General features: G+C 38.1%; 1 long non-coding RNA gene and 4 other non-coding genes across 5 annotated transcripts; 2 read left to right on the forward strand and 3 right to left on the reverse strand.

Moving 5' to 3' along the window:
* Nucleotides 1-6,915: 6,915 nt before the first annotated feature.
* Nucleotides 6,916-6,997, forward strand: TRNAL-UAG (transfer RNA leucine (anticodon UAG)). Its single transcript has one exon. It is a non-coding gene; the product is annotated as a tRNA-Leu (tRNA).
* A 644-nt stretch (nucleotides 6,998-7,641) lies between these two features.
* Nucleotides 7,642-7,713, forward strand: TRNAP-AGG (transfer RNA proline (anticodon AGG)). Its single transcript has one exon. It is a non-coding gene; the product is annotated as a tRNA-Pro (tRNA).
* A 4,821-nt stretch (nucleotides 7,714-12,534) lies between these two features.
* Nucleotides 12,535-13,704, reverse strand: LOC149679802 (uncharacterized). Its single transcript, XR_016365936.1, has 2 exons — nucleotides 13,356-13,704; nucleotides 12,535-13,284 (listed from the first exon to the last, which is right to left on the reverse strand). It is a non-coding gene; the product is annotated as an uncharacterized LOC149679802 (long non-coding RNA).
* Nucleotides 13,705-16,480: 2,776 nt separating this feature from the next.
* TRNAP-AGG (transfer RNA proline (anticodon AGG)) lies at nucleotides 16,481-16,552 on the reverse strand. The gene has a single exon. It is a non-coding gene; the product is annotated as a tRNA-Pro (tRNA).
* Nucleotides 16,553-16,642: 90 nt separating this feature from the next.
* TRNAP-AGG (transfer RNA proline (anticodon AGG)) lies at nucleotides 16,643-16,714 on the reverse strand. Its single transcript has one exon. It is a non-coding gene; the product is annotated as a tRNA-Pro (tRNA).
* Nucleotides 16,715-18,794: the final 2,080 nt, after the last annotated feature.

The raw sequence follows: 18,794 nt of genomic DNA on the forward strand, positions 1-18,794 counted from the left end.
GCACTATAACATACTCAAAGGACATCCACTTATCTCTACTTGAACCAGAGTTACGAGCCCCCAAAGTTGGGTCTAATGCTATTCCTATGGAAGAAGTTGTTTCTTTACTTTTTCCTTAATTACTCGGCCTGTATTCTCGGTCACCCATAAAACATATCTGTAGTGTAGTGGTTAACACATCCGCCTCAGTCCCGGAAGGCCACAGGTTCGAAACCGCGAATTTTTTTTTTCGCTTGGGATATGTAAAGACCCCTATAATTATTCGAACATTTGTGTCAAGGTCACATTATTTACATCCCCATATCTCTAGTAGAAACAGAGTTACGAGCCTGCAAAATGTAGTCTAAAGCATTTCCTATGGAGGGGTTTGTTTCTTTACGTTTTGCTTAAGTACTCGGCCCCTGTTTGTCGTAGCCCAAAGTTTTTAACATGGTTAGATTGGGGGCAAATTGCACTATAACTTGCTCAAAGGACATCCCCGTATCTCTAGTAGAAAAAGAGTTACGAGCCTGCAAAGTTTATTTTCAAAAATCAAAAGTAACCTCCTAACAATAAGTGAGACAAAAAATAAGTTACGACGATATTGAGGTAGCCTCAAGTTTAAAGTATCCGTGTATGGGGAGCAAACAGTACTATAACATATCCAAAGGACATCGCCGTATCTCTAATAGAACGAGAGTTATGAGCCTGCAAAGCTCAGTGCTATAATCATAAGTAACATAGCAAATATAAGTGAGACGATACCATCCGTTGACGAACATTTTGCTTAATATCTCAGCCCCTGTTTGTCGTAGCCCTATGTTCTTGGTATGGTTGGATGGGGGACAAATTGGACTATAACTTACTTAAAGGACATCCCCCTGTGTCTAGTAGAACGAGAGTTACGAGACTCTAAAATTGGGTGTGACGCTATTTCTATGGCATGTTTTTGAATATTTCGCTTAATTTCTCGGCCCCTGTTTGACGCAACCCCAAACCTTTGGTATAGTAGGATGGGGGACAAATTGGGCTATAACATACTCAAAGGACATCCCCGTATCTCTAGTAGAACCAGAGTTACGAGCCTCCAAAATTGGGTCAAACGCTTTTCCTATGGAGGGGTTGTTCGTTCACGTTTTGCTTAATTACTCGGCCCCAGTTTTTCGTAGCCCAATCTTTTTAGGATGGTTAGATGGGGGACAAATTGGTCTATAACATACTCAAAGGACATCCACTTATCTCTACTAGAACCAGAGTTACGAGCCTCCAAAATTGGGTCAAATGCTTTTCCTATGGAGGGGGTTGTTTCTTTACGTTTTGCTTAATTTCTTGGCCCCTGTTTGTCGTAGCCCAAAGTTTTTAGTATGGTTAGATGGGGGACAAATTGCACTATATCTTGCTCAAAGGACATCCCCGTATCTCCACTAGAACCAGAGTTACGAGCCCCCAAAGTTGGGTCTAATGCTATTCCCATGGAAGGAGTTGTTTCTTTACTTTTTCCTTAATTACTCAGCCTGTATTCTCGGTCACCCATAAAACATATCTGTAGTGTAGTGGTTAACACATCCGACTCAGTCCCGGAAGGCCACAGGTTCGAAACCGCGAATTTTTTTTTTCGCTTGGGGTATGTAAAGACCTTTATAATTATTCGAACATTTGTGTCAAGGTCACATTATTTACATCCCCGTATCTCTGGTAGAACCAGAGTTCCGAGCCTCCAAAATTTAGTTTAATGCATTTCCTATGGAGGGGTTTGTTTCTTTACGTTTTGCTTAAGTACTCGGCCACAGTTTGTCTTAGCTCAATGTTTTTAGTATGGTTAGATGGGGGACAAATTGGGCTATAACATACTCAAAGGACATCCCCGTGTCTCTAGTAGAACCAGAGTTACGAGCCTCAAAAATTGGGTCAAACGCTTTTCCTATGGAGGGGTTGTTCGTTCACGTTTTGCTTAATTACTCGGCCCCTGTTTGTCGTAGCCCAATGTTTTTAGTACGGTTAGATGGGGGACAAATTGGGCTATAACATACTCAAAGGACATCCCCGTATCTCTAGTAGAACCAGAGTTACGAGCCTCCAAAATTGGGTCAAACGCTTTTCCTATGGAGGGGTTGTTCGTTCACGTTTTGCTTAATTACTCGGCCCCAGTTTTTCGTAGCCCAATCTTTTTAGGATGGTTAGATGGGGGACAAATTGGTCTATAACATACTCAAAGGACATCCACTTATCTCTACTAGAACCAGAGTTACGAGCCTCCAAAATTGGGTCAAATGCTTTTCCTATGGAGGGGGTTGTTTCTTTACGTTTTGCTTAATTTCTTGGCCCCTGTTTGTCGTAGCCCAAAGTTTTTAGTATGGTTAGATGGGGGACAAATTGCACTATATCTTGCTCAAAGGACATCCCCGTATCTCCACTAGAACCAGAGTTACGAGCCCCCAAAGTTGGGTCTAATGCTATTCCCATGGAAGGAGTTGTTTCTTTACTTTTTCCTTAATTACTCAGCCTGTATTCTCGGTCACCCATAAAACATATCTGTAGTGTAGTGGTTAACACATCCGACTCAGTCCCGGAAGGCCACAGGTTCGAAACCGCGAATTTTTTTTTTCGCTTGGGGTATGTAAAGACCTTTATAATTATTCGAACATTTGTGTCAAGGTCACATTATTTACATCCCCGTATCTCTGGTAGAACCAGAGTTCCGAGCCTCCAAAATTTAGTTTAATGCATTTCCTATGGAGGGGTTTGTTTCTTTACGTTTTGCTTAAGTACTCGGCCACAGTTTGTCTTAGCTCAATGTTTTTAGTATGGTTAGATGGGGGACAAATTGGGCTATAACATACTCAAAGGACATCCCCGTGTCTCTAGTAGAACCAGAGTTACGAGCCTCAAAAATTGGGTCAAACGCTTTTCCTATGGAGGGGTTGTTCGTTCACGTTTTGCTTAATTACTCGGCCCCTGTTTGTCGTAGCCCAATGTTTTTAGTACGGTTAGATGGGGGACAAATTGGGCTATAACATACTCAAAGGACATCCCCGTATCTCTAGTAGAACCAGAGTTACGAGCCTCAAAAATTGGGTCAAACGCTTTTCCTATGGAGGGGTTGTTCGTTCACGTTTTGCTTAATTACTCGGCCCCTGTTTGTCGTAGCCCAATGTTTTTAGTACTGTTAGATGGGGGACAAATTGGGCTATAACATACTCAAAGGACATCCCCGTATCTCTAGTAGAACCAGAGTTACGAGCCTCAAAAATTGGGTCAAACGCTTTTCCTATGGAGGGGCTGTTCGTTCACGTTTTGCTTAATTACTCGGCCCCTGTTTGTCGTAGCCCAATGTTTTTTGTATGGTTAGATGGGGGACAAATTGGGCTATAACATACTCAAAGGACATCCCCGTATCTCCACAAGAACCAGAGTTACGAGCCCCCAAAGTTGGGTCTAATGCTATTCCCATGGAATGAGTTGTTTCTTTACTTTTTCCTTAATTACTCAGCCTGTATTCTCGGTCACCCATAAAACATATCTGTAGTGTAGTGGTTAACACATCCGCCTCAGTCCCGGAAGGCCACAGGTTCGAAACCGCGAATTTTTTTTTTCGCTTGGGATATGTAAAGACCTTTATAATTATTCGAACATTTGTGTCAAGGTCACATTATTTACATCCCCGTATCTCTGGTAGAACCAGAGTTCCGAGCCTCCAAAATTTAGTTTAATGCATTTCCTATGGAGGGGTTTGTTTCTTTACGTTTTGCTTAAGTACTCGGCCCCAGTTTGTCGTAGCCCAATGTTTTTAGTATGCTTAGATGGGGGACAAATTGGGCTATAACATACTCAAAGGACATCCACTTATCTCTACTAGAACCAGAGTTACGAGCCTCCAAAATTGGGTCAAATGCTTTTCCTATGGAGGGGGTTGTTTCTTTACGTTTTGCTTAATTACTTGGCCCCTGTTTGTCGTAGCCCAAAGTTTTTAGTATGGTTAGATGGGGGACAAATTGCACTATAACTTACTCAATGGACATCCCCGTATCTCTACTAGAACCAGAGTTACGAGCCTCCAAAATTGGGTCAAACGCTTTTCCTATGAAGGGATTCGTTCACGTTTTGCTTAATTACTTGGCCCATGTTTGTCGTAGCCCTGCGTTTTTAGTATGGTCAGATGGGGAACAAATTGCACTATAACATACTCAAAGGACATCCACTTATCTCTACTTGAACCAGAGTTACGAGCCCCCAAAGTTGGGTCTAATGCTATTCCTATGGAAGAAGTTGTTTCTTTACTTTTTCCTTAATTACTCGCCTGTATTCTCGGTCACTAATTAGACATATCTGTAGTGTAGTGGTTAACTCATCCGCCTCAGTCCCGGAAGGCCACAGGTTCAATACCGCGAATTTTTTTTTTTCGCTTGGGGTATGTAAAGACCTTTATAATTATTCGAACATTTCTGTCAAGGTCACATTATTTACATCCCCGTATCTCTGGTAGAACCAGAGTTCAGAGCCTCCAAAATTTAGTTTAATGCATTTCCTATGGACGGGTTTGTTTCTTTACGTTTTGCTTAAGTACTCGGCCCCTGTTTGTCGTAGCCCAAAGTTTTTAACATGGTTAGATTGGGGGCAAATTGCACTATAACTTGCTCAAAGGACATCCCCGTATCTCTAGTAGACACAGAGTTACGAGCCTGCAAAGTTTATTTTCAAAAATCAAAAGTAACCTCCTAACAATAAGTGAGACAATAAATAAGTTTCGACGATATTGAGGTAGCCTCAAGTTTAAAGTATCCTTGTATGGGGAGCAAACAGTACTATAACATATCCAAAGGACATCGCCGTATCTCTAATAGAACGAGAGTTATGAGCCTGCAAAGTTCAGTGCTATAATCATAAGTAACATAGCAAATATAAGTGAGACGATACCATCCGGTGACGAACATTTTGCTTAATATCTCAGCCCCTGTTTGTCGTAGCCCTATGTTCTCGGTATGGTTGGATGGGGGACAAATTGGACTATAACTTACTTAAAGGACATCCCCCTGTGTCTAGTAGAACGAGAGTTACGAGACTCTAAAGTTGGGTGTGACGCTATTTCTATGGCATGTTTTTGAATATTTCGCTTAATTTCTCGGCCCCTGTTTGACGCAACCCCAAACCTTTGGTATAGTAGGATGGGGGACAAATTGGGCTATAACATACTCAAAGGACATCTCCGTATCTCTAGTAGAACCAGAGTTACGAGCCTCCAAAATTGGGTCAAACGCTTTTCCTATGGAGGGGTTGTTCGTTCACGTTTTGCTTAATTACTCGGCCCCTTTTTGTCGTAGCCCAATGTTTTTAGTATGGTTAGATGGGGGACAAATTGGGCTATAACATACTCAAAGGACATCCCCGTATCTCTAGTAGAAACAGAGTTACGAGCTTGCAAAATATAATCTAATGCATTTTCTATGGAGGGGTTTGTTTGTTTATGTTTAGCTTAATTACTCGACCCCTGTTTGTCGTAGCCCAAAGTAACTTTTTAGCATGGTTAGATGGGGGACAAATTGGACTACAACATACTCAAAGGACATCCCCGTATCTCTAGTAGAAATAGAGTTACGAGCCTCTAAAGTTAATTTTCCAAAATCAAAAGTAACCTTATAACAATAAGTGAGACAAGAAATAAGTTGACGACGATATTGAGGTAGCCTCAAGTTTAAAGTATCCTTGTATGTGGAGCAAAGAGTACTATAACATATCCAAAGGAGAGCCCCGTATCTCTAGTTAAACAAGAGTTATGAGCCTCAAAAGTTTAGTGCAAAAATCATAAGTAATATAATAACAATAAGTGAGACAATACCAATGTTGAGGAACATTTTGCTTAATTACTCGACCCCTGTTTGTCGTAGCCCAAATCTTTTAGTATGGTTAGATGGGGGACAAATTGGACTACAACATATTCAAAGAACATTCCCGTATCTCTAGTAGACACAGAGCTACGAGCCTGTAAAGTATAGTCTAATGCATTTCCTAAGGAGGGGTTTGTTTGTTTACGTTTAGCTTAATTACTCGACCCCTGTTTGTCTTAGCCCAAGGGTTTTAGCATAGTTAGATGGGGGACAAAATTGGACTACGACATACTCAAAGGACATCCCCGTATCTCTGGTAGAACCAGAGTTACGAGCCGCCAAAATTTAGTCTAATGCATTTCCTACGGAGGGGTTTGTTTCTTGACGTTTTGCTTAAGTACTCGGCCCCTGTTTGTCGTAGCCCAAAGTTTTTACTATGGTTAGATGGTGGTCAAATTGGACTATAACACACTCAAAGGACATTTTCGTATCTCTAGTATAAACAGAGTTACGAGCCTGCAAAGTATAGTCTAATGATATTCCTATGGACGGGGTTGTTTTTACGTTTTCCCTAGTTATTCGGCCTTTTTTCTCGATCATGATTAAATTACATATCTGTAGTTTAGTGGTTTTCACATCCACTTCACACCCGGAAGGCTACAGGTTCGAAACCGCGTAAGAACTTCGAAGTTGTTTTGTTTTTTTTTTTTTTTTTTGCTTGGGATATGTAAAGACCTATATGGAATTGTTTGTCTGCATTTGTCTTTTTCCTTTATCGGCTTTCCACCTGCTTTCGTTTTAGTTATCCTGACTATATAAGAATTGAAGAATCTTTATTTCTTACCCTTTGTAGAGTAATAGGAGTCCCAAACCCTGGAACTGTATTAAGTGCTATAACGTGAGGTGCCACTAGTGTATTTAAGTTGCGGTTCGCTGGCCACCCTAGCTTTACTTTCGAAAATAAACCGTGGTTGAGAATGGTACAGTAAATGGCCTCTCGTTATTTTAATGCAGAGTTGTTGATAAATTATATCGCATTTTAAAGATTTTTAGAATGTTTACTTCCTTTATCTAGTTCAATATTTGAATTTGTAATTCATTGCAAACATCGTGCCGTAGGGTGGCCGAGCGGTCTAAGGCGCTGGTTTTAGGCACCAGTCTCTTTGGAGGCGTGGGTTCGAATCCCACTCCTATCAAACTGATTTTTTTTTTAAATTTTGTAAATATATCCTCCATTGCAAAATGCACCTTAACTTTTAGTTAAGAATTAAATATAAAATACAACAAAAAAGAATCGACTAAAGAAAAAAGCACGTCACTCATCCTTCATAATAAATAACTGAGACTTTTTAAGGTCAAAGGTTGCGTGTTACAAGATGATATTTTATTTAACAAACCACGTACACCATTACATAAGTGCACCCCACACCTACAATCAATATACAATCATGTATTTTGCTCTCTCTCTCTCCTACCCTTGGGGCTAATAATTTTCTAAAATATTCTATGCCATAGATCATCTCATTTTCAACCACACTAAATGGAATCTGAATTCTTGGTCTTCTATAAACATAACCCTACGATTCGCTTCATAAGTATGGGTCAATATTAAATGCACGCGTTCTTTATATGACCCATCAAATTTCAAAACGATACCTACTCTTGCAGAAATCTTTACTAATGATAAACTTAAAGTATAAGAAATTATTAATCTCAAATATTTTTTTTTTACTTATTTCATATCTTTCTTTATTTTAAAGTTCAAGTTTTTTGATAACGTTTGCTAGAATAAATGGTTTATTATTTTGAGGAAATAAACAAATAGCGAAAGAATTTTCATGGTCCGTTGGTCTAGGGGTATGATACTCGCTTAGGGTGCGAGTGGTCCCGGGTTCAAATCCCGGACGGACCCTATCTTTTTATTATCTAATACAACTACCCAACAGAGAGGTCATTAAAGCAAAATTGTAATCTATATCTATATAAATCAAAGTCCTGACTGACTGACTGACTGACTGACTGACAGACTGACTGATAATCAACGCCCAGCCCAAACCGCTTGCCCTAGAAGGCTGAAAATTTGCAGGAACGTTACTCATAAGTAGTAGGCGCGTACTAAGAAAGATTTTTCCAATCCGCCGCCATCTTAAAAAATGGCGCCCAGAAATGTAAAAAATATTCTCTATGCAATTAAGTACGCGCGTTTCAAGCGATTTCACAAATATTTAGTACACTGGTTTGCTTTAACCTTAAGACGGGCTGAACGGTCTTTCGGGTTCGATTTTTCACCATCTTTTAAAATGGCGCCCAGAAATGTAAGAAAATATTCTCTATGCAATAAAGTCCGCGCGTTTCAAACGATTTCACAAATATTTAGTACAATGGTTTCCTTTAACCTATAGACGGGCTGAAAGGTCTTTTGGGTTCGATTTGTTGCCATCTTTTTAAATGGCGGCCAAAAACTTAAAAACCCTTCTTTATGGAATAATGTCCGCGTGAAAAGTTATAAAATGTGTCGCGACGGGCTGACGGGCAACGCCGAGTGCCTTCGCTCCTAGGGTGCTACAAAAATATTAGTCATCAGTAAAATCTACACATTCTTTATATCATTTTAGATGGAAGTTCTTATTACACGCGAGCGACGCCGCGGGTAACGGCTAGTCAATTAGATAAAAATTAAATTTGATAGTTATCCTATAGAAAAACATTTAATTTAAGGAAAGAATTTTCCACCATAAAAGTAGAGATGGCGTTACGGTGCAGTGCTTTTGAAAAAAGGAGAATCACAGTAGGTTGTGACTTTATTCTGTTCTGGTGTGTAGGACACACTTTTAACTGAAGATGGCGCGGTAGTCTATTTACTTTTATTTTCAATGTCGCAAGAACCTATACTTATGGACATGATTATAGGGCTATGATATAAACGAGATAAGAAAGGAGGTTTTTACTTTAACATGGCTTTTAAGGACTTAATTCTGATGTTTTTGTGTCCAGGGCGTGCGCTCTGTTATTTGGGGTCCTAAACTCCCAATATAACGGTATGTCCCGGAGCCATTCTGTAAAATGTACCGTACCACATTGTTTTCGATTGAAGGGTAATTGTAGGTTTCGGTATTTTTAGAAAGTACCTGACTATAATGATAGGCATGATCTGTTTCAATGGGAACTTCAGTTCAATTTAAAGCGTATCGTACTTAGCTATGGGTTTTTTTAATGATGACTTAAGTGTGGGTTAGATTAATACCCGCAGAAAACTAAGGATGAAATGGAGTTAAGTATTTATGCCTCACTTATTTAAGCTTTTTTGGTGGAGAATGAAATTGTATATAACTGGAGTAAATTTCAAGCGATTTAGCTGAAATTTTGTACACCGGTTTATTATAACCTATATAAAGGTTTAACAAAGTTTGGTTGAAATCGGCGTCCATCTTACAAAATGGCGACTTAAAATGTAATGAAAACATTTTTTACTACCGTATATTTTAACCGATTCACGTGAAATTTCGTATATCGGTTCATTATAACCTACAAAACATTGAATAAAGGTTATAGTTTAAACTGGCGGACATTTTTGAAAATGGCGCCTATTAGAGTAAATGAAATCTCCTCATTGTCATAAATTTCAACCGAATCAAGTGATATTTGGTATACACTGATTCCTTATAATGAATTGAAAACTTTATTATAAAGTTTGGTTTAAATAGGCGGCCATTTTATAAAATGGCGACTATTAGAGTAAATAAAACCGCCTGATTACCATTAAAATACACCGAATTCACTGAAAGTTTGCAGACTGATTCCTTATAACGAATAAATACAAAACTGTGTATAAAACTTGGTTTAAAAAGGCGGCCATTTTAGAAAATGGCGGCTAAACTATAAATATCATCCTATTCCACTGAAATTTTGCACATGGAGCTTCATATTAACCTATTTTAGAAATGAATAACCATGTCATGTCTAAAATTTCTTTCTCTCTCTGAGCCCAATTAATAATTCAGTTGAAAATTTGTAAACAAACTCAACTAATGAATAACTTAAGTTTCTGCCCCCCCCTTAGTCAACGAAATTCTACTAAGATCTAATAACCCATTTCTCATAAAATTGTTTTTTTAATATTTTGTAAAAGCGTATAGGGCGCCCTTAATATAACTTCAAAGCTTTAAAGTTTCGTAAAACTCGATTTCAGACTTTATGCAAATTTTCAAGACAAAACCCGTCAGCCATAATAATAATTTATCCTTTGCTAAACTTCAACCCAAAATTTCTTTCTCTCTCTGAGCCCAATTAATAATTCAGTTGAAAATTTGTAAACAAACTCAACTAATGAATAACTTAAGTTTCTGCCCCCCCCCTTAGTCAACGAAATTCTACTAAGATCTAATAACCCATTTCTCATAAAATTGTTTTTTTAATATTTTGTAAAAGCGTATAGGGCGCCCTTAATATAACTTCAAAGCTTTAAAGTTTCGTAAAACTCGATTTCAGACTTTATGCAAATTTTCAAGACAAAACCCGTCAGCCATAATAATAATTTATCCTTTGCTAAACTTCAACCCAAAATTTCTTTCTCTCTCTGAGCCCAATTAATAATTCAGTTGAAAATTTGTAAACAAACTCAACTAATGAATAACTTAAGTTTCTGCCCCCCCCCCCCTTAGTCAACGAAATTCTACTAAGATCTAATAACCCATTTCTCATAAAATTGTTTTTTTAATATTTTGTAAAAGCGTATAGGGCGCCCTTAATATAACTTCAAAGCTTTAAAGTTTCGTAAAACTCGATTTCAGACTTTATGCAAATTTTCAAGACAAAACCCGTCAGCCATAATAATAATTTATCCTTTGCTAAACTTCAACCCAAAGTTTTGTTCCAAAGTAGATGCGCACGTTGTGTTCCTCCAATATATCATGGATCTTATCAATATTCCCCATAGGGGACTGGAAAACTGTACAAGGCGGAGCGCATGCGCATTCGATATTTCTTTGTTCACGTGCAAAAATATATAATATCGGATTAAATCGTACACGAGATCAGCTCCTAGGAAATTAATTAATTAATGATTAGCTTTCACTAATTAGGGCACATCAAGTGTCATTCAGAAATCACTGTTTAGATAAGCACGGGGGGACGACGTATTTTTCTGGTATATCAAGGTCACTTTCAATTAAGAAATTTAACAAAACAAAGGATAAGGAAAGTGGGAGTTTCAGTTATAGTGCATCAAGATCATTTAGAATGTCGCAATGTTTAAAGAATGGGTAACGTAAATATTAGAATTAGAATTGTTTTTGGTATATCAAGGTCACTTTCAAGTAATTAACCCAATAGGGGATAGGGAAAATGATAGTTTTATCGATATAACGCATTAAGATCATTCAGAAGTTCCCACTGTTAAAATGAAGAGGGACCTTAAAAAACATTGGAATCTGAATTATTTTAGTATATCAATGTCACTTTCAAGAAGTTCAAAGTGATCACAGGTAGGCACCCGTGCAGGGGAAGTAAAAATGTATTCCCCTAAGCTCACTGCATATGCTAATTTTGTCGCAAAAAAGGGGGAGTACAGTGTCGTCTGCTTAACATAGAATTTAAACGGAACATTTAAAGGATATTTAGAAACAAAGACATTAGATAGAGCTTCGAAGTCACCAGTCCTGCACCAAATTTGGATGGTCCGTCTTGATCGAAGCCATATCTAACGTCTTTGTTGACAAATATACCCATTAATGTTCCTACCGTCTTAAGACAACAAGGTGTATGGTGAAACACACCAGACTCTATTTTACTCCAAATGGTCTATTAGGCCTACTTCTTTTCAAGTCCTCTTTATAAAATTTTAAACAAAGTCCATTTATGAATATATTCGAATCGATTTTATTTATTAATATTAAATCTCGCAAGTTCTCGGATTCCCTGCTGTAGACAAATTAGGAAGCTTCCGTTTGAGCCAATACGGTAAATTTTATCACAGTCAAATATTAAAATTGATTCGCTCCAATTTCGCGAAATTCTTGGATTTCTCCACGTATGATCTTTCAAAATATTCAATATATCAATTTTCTCCAAACTTTCAGTTTCTTATCTTATTTCCTGTATGCTTAAAACTTAACTCTTTCAACTTAAACAAAATGTCTCGGAATTAGGACGGGACTCAATTCTTAAAGGACAAGCCTCGTGAATATTATCATAAGTTTATAAGGTATGTTACATGATAAGTATGACACTCCCTATGCAGTTCGTAATGCTACCCTGAGAGACTTACAGCTCGAGATAACTAGTTCGAGGGAGAACGACGGAAGCGAGAATTGAAGTACTACACTCGGATGGTTAATTAATTTTGCAGGACTTCCATCTAGCTCCTATTTAGTCTGCATTACTAAGCCTTTGACAGCGCATTAAATTGCAATCCTTTTTTTGGAACACCCGGTATATTTTGTAAAAATGTCTAGGCATTTCTAAGAATTCTAACTAGGCCTAAGAATTTTTTTAAATGTATTAGACTTGTCCTTTAAGTTCACGTATATATCAAGAAACCGTTTCATTATTTCAAGGGTGCCTCGTTGACCGTGATATATCATTTGAAGTTTATACTGAAATCCGCCAGAGGCGCTGAATTTAAATGAATTTGTCTTTTTTTTTAATTATATTTGATTCATCTTATTCTTAATAATGTATCGGTATGAAATTCATTTTGGGGGTGTATTAATTTGACCTTGGATTGACCAACCGATAAAGGCAGAAATTAATTTACTAAACTATAAATAAATATACAGGGTGTTTGTGATAATGAAAATTTTGGCATAAATTAAGGGGGATGTTCTTTGGGAAAACAATTTTGAGTCCATTTTGCCCTAAGGGTCTCTGTTTTCGAGTTATGATTTGATGGGTGTTTTAGGAAACAATGTTGGTCAACACAACAGACTCTATTTTGACCCCTGACCTTTGAAAATAATCTTCAGTGCAAACTACCAAGTGCAATATCGTCAGGGAGAATTTTTATTTTACTGCTTAACCTTTATTGATTTAATATCACTGTATTCAATACTAAAACAAACCGCCTACTAGAAAAATAACAGCTCTTGTGTTTAATAACCAACCAGCTGTAATTCCGCAAACATTTACCGTTCCGTAACATGTGTTTATAGGATAGTACTTAGCATATTAAACCGTTCGTTGCATTATGTTATCAACACCTTTTATCGAATCGTGTGTAAATAAGAAATACATTATTTACACAGTTGTAGTAAAAGGCTGCGAGCTGCGGATCTTCTCCACCAGATGGCGACACCTTTGCGACCGTGTCATCCAATTAAATGGCATAGTGTACTGTTGAAGGAGAGAGGGATGGAGCCGTAATCTCCATACCCATAACGTTGCAGTCTGTACCGCCATCTAGGGAACGACAACGAATTCCTCCCAGCATCCTCAGTTTATTTCATTTTGGTAGGGTCGTACAGTACGGAAACGTCAACAGTGCCCCCTGTGTTTTAAAAAAAGAAGTTAGTTCTTTTACAAATACAATGGCGATAGGCGGCAGCACTTAATATTTACCTCTTCCGGAATCCGAAAGGTATAATAGGGGCGTGCGCGAGCTACACTGAGAAACTTTCATAAATACCACTCCATCTTACTTCTTTTCTCCCTGGTGTACTCCTGTAAGTTATATTCAGGGGACAAATATCTTTTACGCTAACAAACAAGTAAACAGAAATAGTGAATGATATCCACGAGTGTAAGAGAAATAAATACCTTAAAAACTAAAACCTGTCAGTTGCGGACCCAACTGGTTACTGAACCCAATGGCAAATAAAAAACTAAGAATTTTTATTCTTAAACTAAGCGCTCGAAAGAATCATTGCTGGGAAACAAGCCAGCGGGTATTTTCCTTACTTGACTTATCCGAAACATGCACTCTAATGTTATTTTCTAAGAAAATCCTTGTCTTCATAATCTTGGGTTCTACCCAGAAATACTCCTTTGAAAAAGGGGAAAGAAAAACCTACATTATCATATCCCCGGTCTTCAAGGAAAACATTAGGTTCAAATACAATTACAATTTCCAAGTAAAACCAGAGTAATCAAGTATAGAAATTAACATTTTTGCTCTACGCGACGTTTAAATCGTTTTAAATTAGTAAGAGGCAACTGTTGCAATGTATTTTATAGACACTTGTATAAACAGTTGTTCTAAGTTCTAAGTACTTTTGGCATCAGACGTATGTATGTAAGAAAAAGCGCGAAGATTTCGTTTTATTTTCTTTCTTTTTTGATTTGAAACAACCCGGGGGTCTGGATTTAGGATTTAAGCTAAATTTAAACTCAAGTGGAAAAATAAACGTTTTATCCAGAATTTTTAAGCTGAAAAATGGTTTAATGTTATTAATGAGTGTTTATGTGGGATTTCAGAAAGTGGTTTGTACGTTTGATTGTTTGTTCGATTTATGCAGTTATAATTCGTACGGAAATTTCCTAATTATTTTAACCAAATTTAACTAATATAAGCAACGTTGAGTAACGTTCCTGCAAATTTTCAGCCTTCTAGGGCAAGCGGTTTGGGCTGGGCGTTGATTATCAGCAGAAGAAAATAGGGGAAGTGGGTAGCTTGGGCAACTTCGCGAGGCGTCCCGTTTACGGATTTTTCGCGCCATTTCCCTCCCCGTGGGGGTGAAGAGAGATAGGATTTTTACGCGCATTAACACACGAGTGACGTTATTCTGTGGACAGTACGGTCCTACGCCTTCCAACTGACTAGAGGCGTCTGCTAGAGGCAGTGAGGCACTCAGGCAGAGTGGCAGAGGCTGGAATCGAGTGGTAAGTACTAAATTCATAACTTATTTTAAAATATGTCTTTATTTTTAAATACAATTGTATTTCTAAGTTCCAGGGAAAAAATTAACCTGTCCGAAGTTTTGACCTGTGATAGGGAAGAGTTCAAAGTAATAAAGTTGTATCCAAGTTGTTGTTGTTTGATTTTTAACATTGGGATTGGTTTGGGTAGATTTTACTTTTCCTTTCAACACAGCCTGAGTAGTATCGGTAGTTTCCTTGTACGTTAAATCACACTGAGGACTCTTAACGACATTCATTGTATTAAATAACCGAATTTTCGTCCTTAATTAAACCAATATCCGCATTAACCTGTTGCCTGACGTAACCCTAACTCAAACTGAAGCACAGCAGAAATATAAGCAGACTACACAAGTTAGTTCCACAGTTCGCTACATGGTGGCGTTCGCAATGAAATCTGGTACTATTTTATGCTTCGCGCCGATTGGCCAGATTCAAATTTTAAGGGTGGTAGGGGAATCGACCATTGTAAGTGAGAATCACTGGACGACTTGTATGGCTCAAGGCTACGGCTACCCACTTCCCCTATTTTCTTCTGTTATCAGTCAGTCTGTCAGTCAGGACTTTGATTTATATATATAGCCATAAGTTTATAAGATAAGTTACATTATAAGTATGACACTACCTATACGATTCGTAATGCTACGTAGAGACTTACAGCTCGAGATAACTAGTTCGAAAAGGAGAACGACGGAAGCGAGAATTGAAGTACTTGCTACACTCGGTGGTTAATTAATTTTGCAGGACTTCTTCCATCTAGCTCCTATTTAGTCTGCATTACTAAGCCTTTGAAAACATCGCCTCACCAGGCGTATGTCGCTTTACCTCGAATCTATGACCTATTACAATCACTTCAAAATTACAAGCTCCAGTTTCTAAGTTACCAGACTTTACAAACTTATTATGGAAGATATCTTATGTACTTATGTATTAATTAATAATTTTGGCAAGGCCATAACACTCATTTTGAGGTCAGGGAATTTTGGTACAGTAGCTACTGTAGATTTATTCTATAAATAAACAATCTACTTTTTTTCTTAGGGTGGGGGGAAGTGATAACAAGACCGTAGATTGTTAGATTTTGCTAGAGCGGCGGCTCCCTTTTGCTGGTAAACTCCATTCTCTGATATTTTCTCTCTCTCTCTCTGGTTTTATCAGCTCGGGCCTGATGCCAATCTGATATTAAAAACAAGGCGAGCGACGTCGTACACGCCAACAAAGAATTAAAAGCATGCATCCATGAGATCGGGAACTCCTACCGTATAAAATACCTCGCGAATACTTCACGGGTATAAAGTTTTTATACCGACGTCATTGCATGGAGGTAGTATGCATACAGTTAATTGAAATAATTGTGTGACCCCATATCAGGAGCCTTGTTAATATCTATGCGGTGTTAATACTATAATGTTCAAGTTGTTCAAGATTTATTTATTAAATGTGGCACAATTGGCCATATGTCTAATCAGCGCCACTAGCGGATGGTCTGAAAACTACTCCCATAGAGTCTAGGTATATTTAAGCGGGTTTGCAGAATTTCCGTCAGATGGCGCGGCGTTCGAGCCACCTGGCTATGATTCTGCAAACCCTCTTAAATATACCTAGACTCTATGGGAGTAGTTTTCAGACCATCCACTAGTGGCGCTGATTAGACATATGGCCAATTTAAGGGAATTTTCGCTATAGTGACCTTTGACCTAGGCCTGTTAAAAATCATTAGTAAATCTGCATAGGCTTAAACGTGACCTTTGACCTTGAACTGTTAATACTCATCTGTCTAAGCTTAAAATATTTATATTTACGATATATATGTTAAACTGCAAAAACTTGGGTCCGTCCGGGATTTGAACCCGGGACCACTCGCACCCTAAGCGAGTATCATACCCCTAGACCAACGGACCATGTGTGTGGAACTGAAACATGTTCAGCTCGTACCCCTACCCTGTAATTAGGTGCACTTAAATTGTCGTTAAATTAATTCTGTAAAATTTGGGTCCGTCCGGGATTTGAACCCGGGACCACTCGCACCCTAAGCGAGTATCATACCCCTAGACCAACGGACCATGAAAGCTTGGAGTTTAAATGTATTTTTCAAAATAAACGTTTATTTAATCTACTATCACTAAATTTATCAAGCAAACTTGAACCTTCTTTAACTATGTTGAAATTAAGAAAGATAAGAAATAAGCAATAAATATTTGAGATTAGGCCTAATGATAAGTTGAACCACTTACGTAAGCAAATGCAAATACAAATTATAAAACTTCACAAATTAAGGAAAAAAAATTATGCATTCAATTAAAAAGATATCAGGCTTAATTACTTTATACCAAAAGTAAACCAATTAATGTGAGAAACGTTTTACAAGGAGTAAATATATTTAAGTAGGAATGCATACGTCTAATTGGAATCATTATGTATCGATTTTTCTCATCGTATCTCGGTAGCTTCTTTTGTGGGAGTGCTAGACTAATCATTATGTATGACGAATTTTACCCCGATGCGCATTGCACCTTGCGTACGCGTCAAGGAAACCACGTTGCTACCAACCCACAAAACACTTACAGAAATTAACATGGGATACAATGTTTCCTATTAGCTTTATCATAAGTTAATAATGCCTCTAAGTACACAAATACGGGTTAAAACTGGGCATCTTCTGCAGGCTTCTGTGACGTCAGAACTCGTATAGCGCTAAGATCCAAAGAGAGAAAATTTTGAAATTTCTGTCGCGGTGCAGCCACCAAGCGGTCGAGACGAAAAAAAATCATCCAGTGGAATAAAGGAGATTTTTACTTTTCGTATAGGCAGGCACTGGGGGGGAACGAATTTTACTTGAGCAACCCCAAATCCCTCTCTCTCTCTCGTGAGATAGAGGCGGTTTCAGTCCTGAAACATTCTAAAAGGGATAAAAGAAACGCTAGGCTAGGCGGTACAATTTTGTATTGAAGTTGAGGTGATAAATGATACGGAGAGAGTATAGGGTTTCATTAAAGGGAGCCAGACAAACACTATTGCCATAGAAGTGGAAGCGATTTGTGTACTTAGAGGCTTAATTAACTTATGGCTTTATGTATTCCTGATTAATGTAAAAAAAAACATTTTTATGTTTTCTTATAAAATAAATCAATTAAAGTCCTTTAAATCGGTGGAAGGAACTTGCCCTTAGCAATTCCCTTTAGAATGATCTTCATCTTCCGTATTATTTTCATCTCGTCTTCTTCTTTTTGTGTCTCCAGCCTGCATCCCACTCTTGTCTAAGCCTCGGTTTAATTTGATGAAATGAAATTCCTCGTTCTTTGAGAGTTAGTTGGGGATGCGACATAGAAACATATAATAGAAGACAGTAAGAACAAGACACTTCTCCGGAATTCCCTCTTCTCCAAAAACCCCGTTAGGTACATTAAGACGATTCTACTTCCTTCGTCTCATACGGAATTTACATTGTTCTCTCTTTATATTTTTATTTGTTTCTTAAACAGAGAATTTCCTAAACTGTGGAAGCTCGCGTTTGAGATGAATTTCCCATTTCTAAGATGTTTTATTTCTGTACTAGATGGAGTTATTTTGACGCTCGGTCGCGTTTAAGTCCTATTTTTAGAGCAGTTAAAGTACCATAGGGACAAAAATGTTGGGTTTCGTTTTTTACATGGAGAAAAGATTTAAGATGGAGCGGTAGTGATGATGGACGATATGGTGCAATGAAAGTCTCCCAGTGTACCTTGCGCACGCCAATACATTTCGGAATAGGCAATTGATAAGTGCTGCCACCTAGCGCCCTTGTATTTGTATGAGAACAAGCTTCTATTTTTAAGACACAGGGGGCACTGTACGACCGTACCGAAACACTGAGCATGCTGGGACATCGTTGCCGTTCCGTACCGCTATCTATAGCAGACAGAAAAGCATTTAGAATTCAGTTCGATTCAGATCATACATTCAGTTCCAACTTCCAAACCAGAATGATGCAGGAGATGCTCTAATAACAAATTACTGGCAACTGTCCCTGAGGCGCATGCGCAGTTAAAGTTAAGAAACGGGGGGGGGGAGGGATTAAATTTCTGTAGCTCCTTTAGTGCCCACAGACAGGAAATATTAGCTGACCCAACTTTACTACTTTTTGTCTGTAGCGCTAGTAACTAC

This window comes from Phalangium opilio, unplaced genomic scaffold, assembly GCF_054372755.1.
Source record: "Phalangium opilio isolate 3A_F unplaced genomic scaffold, DU_Popi_V2 ptg000041l_1, whole genome shotgun sequence".
Classification (NCBI taxonomy): domain Eukaryota; kingdom Metazoa; phylum Arthropoda; class Arachnida; order Opiliones; family Phalangiidae; genus Phalangium; species Phalangium opilio.